Here is a 6,032-nt window from a genome sequence, read left to right as displayed (position 1 = left end):
TAAAGCAGGGTTTCATTTTTTCTTATCTCTCTCTCTCTCTCTCTCTCTCTCTCTCTCTCTCTCTCTCTCTCTCTCTCTCTCTCTCTCTCTCTCTCTCTCTCTCCCTCTCTCTCTCTCTCTCTCTCTCTCTCTCTCTCTTGCTCTCGCTCTCCTCTCTTGTCCCACCTCTATTAATTCTATAACTCATTTCTTTACCTCGTACTTTGCACAGACTAAATGAAATTTAGATTGACAGACAGGTAGCTGATTGTGTACTATTTTGGTAAGTTAGGTTGGTTGCTAAGCCATAGTACGTGATTAAGAGATTTTGTGATCAACTAAATAATTTTCGCAAATTGGGCGTTTTCCCACAATGTGCATCATAGAGCACAGAATCCACCTCCCCTCTCCGATTTTTAAAACACATTGAAAATAAAGGGGGAGTTTTTCGTTTGTTCCCCTATTACTTTTGGTCAGGCTATGCCGCTCTTTTTATAGAAAAAATGACGTCATACAATACAAATGACCAATGATAGGCCAATACACAAACTAAATTACCAATTATTTACATTTTAATTGAACAATGGTAGGCCAATGTGGCGTGGATTAAAGAGAAGCTTTGCTCCTCTCAAAAGTAAATAAACAGCTAAATAAGGGTAAAGGCTAAAAGGGGTTAGCTGTCATAATAAAGTATGGCAAGCTGTTGCTTGCAAAAAAGAATGTGCAAATCAAAGGATCTTTAGTTGGTATTTGAATTTAGCATAGCTAGGTTCGCCCCCTGTAGCTGTAGGTATGAGTCCCTAGGTGAGGACGCCACAGTTACTTTATAAATCCAACACAGGATAAATCCAGAGTTAAACATTTATTAATAATATTACATGCATGCATTTTTATCTGATAATAAAGTTCATGTACAAATATAGGAAATATTTCATTGGTAAGAATATCAAGTCTTCTCTATAAAAACTACAGTCTGCTATACGTCCGTAATTCAACATTATGACGTCATTTCATATAGGCACTATAAAAAGCTTCATTCTAGATGAATAAATCCTCTTAAACATTCTAACCCAAGCCTCTAATCTGTGTTTGAAACCTCCCTTATTATTATTCCCAGCCTCTGAGAAGGTGGCCCTGCTATATAAACGGAGGCTATACAACAAAATGACGTCAAGTGAAATTTGTTTGGTGTTTCTGTAGAAAAAACAAAAGTTTTGTTTTTGATGTTAGCAAAATTATAGATTTATAGACAAGGATGGAAGCATCATAAATTTTGCATCATGGAAAGAAAACGAAGTAGCGGGTTTCTTCGTATTTTCACAGTAGCTTTTGATAGGTTTTTTTAGTTTAGGTTAGAGTAGGTAAATGTTAATGATTGTCCTGCAGCGTTAGGAAATAGGCCCTAGGCCCTGCAGGGTAAGAGCTTACCCGCATGGGCTACAAATAGGAGAAAAGTTACTGTGAAAATACGACGTGATCCAAAATTTTAACTTGTAACCTTTCATTTTAACTAGTAAATGCCAAAAAAAAAATATTTTTTAGCCAAAATGCGGGACAACCCTTAAAAATCGTCCAATATATGAATTGTAGCTCTGATCTGCAGGGAGGAAGAGGACATAGTCCCCAAAGTTTTATATCAACGTTTTCTTATTCATTTGCTCAACAACTTTGGAGACTTTTATTGAATTTGATTGGTTGGTTCATTAAATTGAATGTCAAAATGTTTCAACTACAAATTAAAATCTACAGAAGGGGTTATTTTTTGTACTTTCATTGTTCTTTCTATTATTTCTGCATCATATCCATATTTCACTTTAGGGGACAATCATAAACTAAAGCTTTTTATGGTCATTTGTATTGTATGACGTCATTTATATTATAGGCATTGTAAATAGGTTTTCATACACTCTTTTATTGGACTTAAAACTATAGAAATAAAAAAAATGTTATGTTCTTTTGACTATTGTAAAACATTTGATAAACATTATTTAAAATGTTTTTCAATTGTATTTTAAACAAATTAAAAACTGAATCATTTCTTACTATATAGTATCTTTGGTGATATACTTCAAAGTTTCTAGTTGATCAAATAACCTATACCCCTATATTTCGAAATAAATTGAAAGTAAGGAGTGGGTATTTTTTCTGGTTTTAATGTTTACTTAGGTTAGGTTACAATAGGTACAAGGTAGCCTTCAGGGGGCGTTCTGTTCCTAATTCCTAGTAATGTTTTTGGTTCCTAATTTTGAGACCTCCTCAAATCTCCCCCCTCAATTCTTAAATAGGTAAACTTTTGTACAAAAAATAATATTTTTTAGACAATTAAATGAGCATACAAACATACAAACTTGTATAGTGTCGTCACTACATGAAAAATTAATTGGTTTTCATCACATCGGATTAAAGACAGCTTTACGCGGATATTAAATTGAAAAATTAAAAGGTTAAAACAGTTTTGTTTTCATTATTTTATTGATTTAGTATTTGTGGAAAACTGTCAGTAATACAATGCTATACATTATTTTTCAATATGGCTGAGAACTGGTTCTAATCTAACTGATATTAATCGGTTTGAAAGAGTTTCCTCTGTTACAAAACGTCATATATGAAGGTGCAAAATTACAATTAATATCGAATTATGCAACCAGTCAAATTTGGAATGGAAAGTTTTCTAGAAACAAAATATGACAATATAAGTAGCAAAGCTACCAAAAAATTCACTTTGTCTGTCTGTCCGTTGATCCGTCCATAACGCTATGGGACAAATGCACTTTTCTGGGCTGCTTATTAAGGGACGCGACCAAGTGTCTCAAAAATCAGCCATATGACGTCATAAAAATGAGGGATAATCCATCTCTTTTTTATGGGTTTTCTTTCCCACTTCTCCTCTCATCTCCTTTATTTTTATGACGTCACATGGCTGAATTTGGGGACACTTTGTTTCGTCCCCAATTGAAGATTGACGGCTGAAATCTTTTTGAGATGATTTTCTGTATATCCAATTATATAGATTAGTAAGATTTTTTTGCCTGTAGCGAAGCTTATTATAAGTGCAAAGAAGGATTTTAACTAGACCCCTACTGTGAGTATAAAGTATATAAATTGCTTGGTCCGTCAGTCTATGAATGCATATAGAATCTGAATTGGACTGACGTACAGACTGTCTGACTGTTAAATCCTAATTGTATAACATCTACTTTCGAACAATGGAAAATTTATTTATGCATTCTAGCAAAGAAAGCAAATTTATTTTATTTTATTATAAAATTTTGTAAATCGATTATGATGAGTCAAGTATAATTTTATGTAAGTTCTATCATTTCTATCCGATATATTAAAGTTTGCATGTATTTAATGACCTCAATGAAACAAACATAGATGAGAACATCCATAAAAGCGAAGCTTTTTAAGGAAATGTTGCAATAGGAATCAAAACATCAGATAAATAGGATAAATAAATAAAAAATCTTCGCTTTTAATGATTATAGAAAAGCTTTGCTTTTTGTGAATTGGGCTAATAAATACGAAATCATTGCTATGAACCTTGTAATTCTTGTTTAAAACGCCCAACTTTCAAATTTATCGTTACAAAAAAATGAAAGTGCGACTTGAACTATTTAGACTATGACAAAAAAAACACACACCCTTTCGTATGGAGCGCAGCTGTACTCTTTAATATGGATATTTCTATTTGTCAATACGTCCTTTGTCAAAAAATGTTGACGTTTACTTATTAACATAGATTGCTTGTTATTTAGTAATATTTAATCTACCAAATATATTATCAAAGAAGTCCTGCCAAGGTTTTTTATTTGGGGGAGGTGTAAAACAGGGATCTAAAGGGATAAGACAATAGCTGATAAATTGATGTTCAACAAAAGTACCATTTCTGTAGATTACAATTAATGGCTGAAACTTTCGGAAACTCAAATTCATGAACAAACCTAATAAAATTAAATGATAAATGAGGTTTCTCAAAGATTTATTAGTTTGTGGGGGGGGGGGGGGGGGTAAAATGTTTTAGAGTAAAATAATAGTTACAGCTATGCTATAATGAACAAAATTGTTCTTTATTTCTTTCAATTTTGTACTAGATATAAAACAAGTTATCTGTTTAACAAAGATTAAAAAGCTGTCTTTCTTGATCAATGCAGAGCCACCAGGATTACAGGGATATGTAAATACATTTATAGTTACAGACAGATTTTACAAATTACAAAACTGGTAATAATTTTATGATTTTTATTATTGATTTATGATTGAACGCTATTCATACAAAAATGTCTTAAATATGATGTTATACATAAATTTTCAGTATTACTTTTAACCGTTTCTAATCCGGCGGATATTAATTGGTTTTGAAGCCATACTGAATATTTTTTTTCTTTATTCCTAACATATTTGTGGGGTTTAACCCTATGGGGCCTATAGTAAACCTGCAGTTCCATAACCATACCCCAATATTCTTAAACTAACTAAAAGTAATATACTAACACATGAAAAACTAAGGGAGATGGGCGTTTTTGGGCTTGAATTGTCACTTTGAGGGAAAGCACCCTTTTAGTACACCACTGTAAATTTGCTGGATGTGTAAATAATCTTTTATTATGCATTATAGTTTATTATGCCAAAAAATAGATTTTAAGCTCAACAGGATGGAGTTTTAAAACTTCCATTGACATATCTCTGCCACTCTGACTGTCTTGGACTTTGGAATATTCCAAATAAGGAAATTTTATACGAAGAAAGGAGCTCTGTGTGACGTAGTTTGAAGTTGAACTCTATGTGTGTGTGTGTGTGTGTGTGTGTGTGTGTGTGTGTGTGTGTGTGTGTATGTGTGTGGGTGTGTTATACTCTTTTGATTAAGTTAATTTACATATCAGCAAAAAAAAATTAAGTATTTAAATAAAATCCAGCTATATTAAGGGAGAAGACAATGTCTTGACCCAAAACAGGTGCAATTAATTACAATGGACAGTTAGAACTTCCAGCCAAAGGTCGTTTAATCAAAGAGTTGATTGTCTGATGGGTTTTACTTGACCTAATACCCCGGGTGTTTGGACGGAAAAGGAAATATTTGGCTCCCCAAAGTTATTCTGGTTGGTTGGACATGACGTTAGAGTGTCATGGACAGCAGAATCGCCCATATGAGGTAATTGAATTAACAAAATAAATCATTTTTAAAGCAGCTTAATTGGCTAAACTGTATGGACACTTAATTGAGTGCGTAGTCAGTGAAACTCAGGGAGGGAGGAGACACTGGGCTTTTTTTCACACTAGTCCCCAAAGTATTATAATTGCGTTTTCTTATTTGTTGTCTTAACAATTTTGGGGACTCTTTTTGATTGGTTGGTTTAATAAAATAGGTATCCTAACGTTTCATCCACTAATTGTACTCTATAGAAGGGGTAATTTTGTGTATCATCATTAGGGATGTAAGTTAATTTATCGGCCATTGTCTTATCCCTTTAGATCCCTGTATTATAATGATGATAATAGCATGTAAGTTACATGATTTGTGTAGAAAAAGTACTTTTAAATATACAGGAATAATCAGGTTCATAGGAGCCAGAGATGGGTTTTTGAAAGATGAATGCCGCGTTTTTCGACATTTTTTAGACATTAATTGATTGAACGAAGACAATAGGATTTCAACAGAGTATACAACTTAAAAATTCAAAATTTTAAAATTATTATTTTAGCCATTTGTAAATGTCTAATACAGCTCTAAAAAGATGCATTAATTAATATGCAGCAAAAATGGATTGAAGATAATTTGTTTTTCTTCTATGAAGGCCGTACCAACAAAAGCGAAATAATTAAATAAATAGTTGTATACTCTGTTTAAATTTCGCGAATCAAAATAACGCGGCATTCTTTTTATGAAAACCCATTTCAGGCTAGACAGTAAACAAATATTTCGGCATGGATATAAAGGGATTAGACAATAGCTGATAAATTATGTACATAAAATACCCTATGATGATACACAAAATAGTAGATCACAAATAGTACTCAACTTAATGAACCAACCAATCAAAATTCAATAAAAG

This window comes from Acartia tonsa, chromosome 11, assembly GCF_053477335.1.
Source record: "Acartia tonsa isolate MP-2025a chromosome 11, ASM5347733v1, whole genome shotgun sequence".
NCBI classification, from domain to species: Eukaryota; Metazoa; Arthropoda; class Copepoda; order Calanoida; family Acartiidae; genus Acartia; species Acartia tonsa.
The sequence above is the reverse complement of the archived record's forward strand: the minus strand, read 5'-3'. Positions refer to the sequence as shown.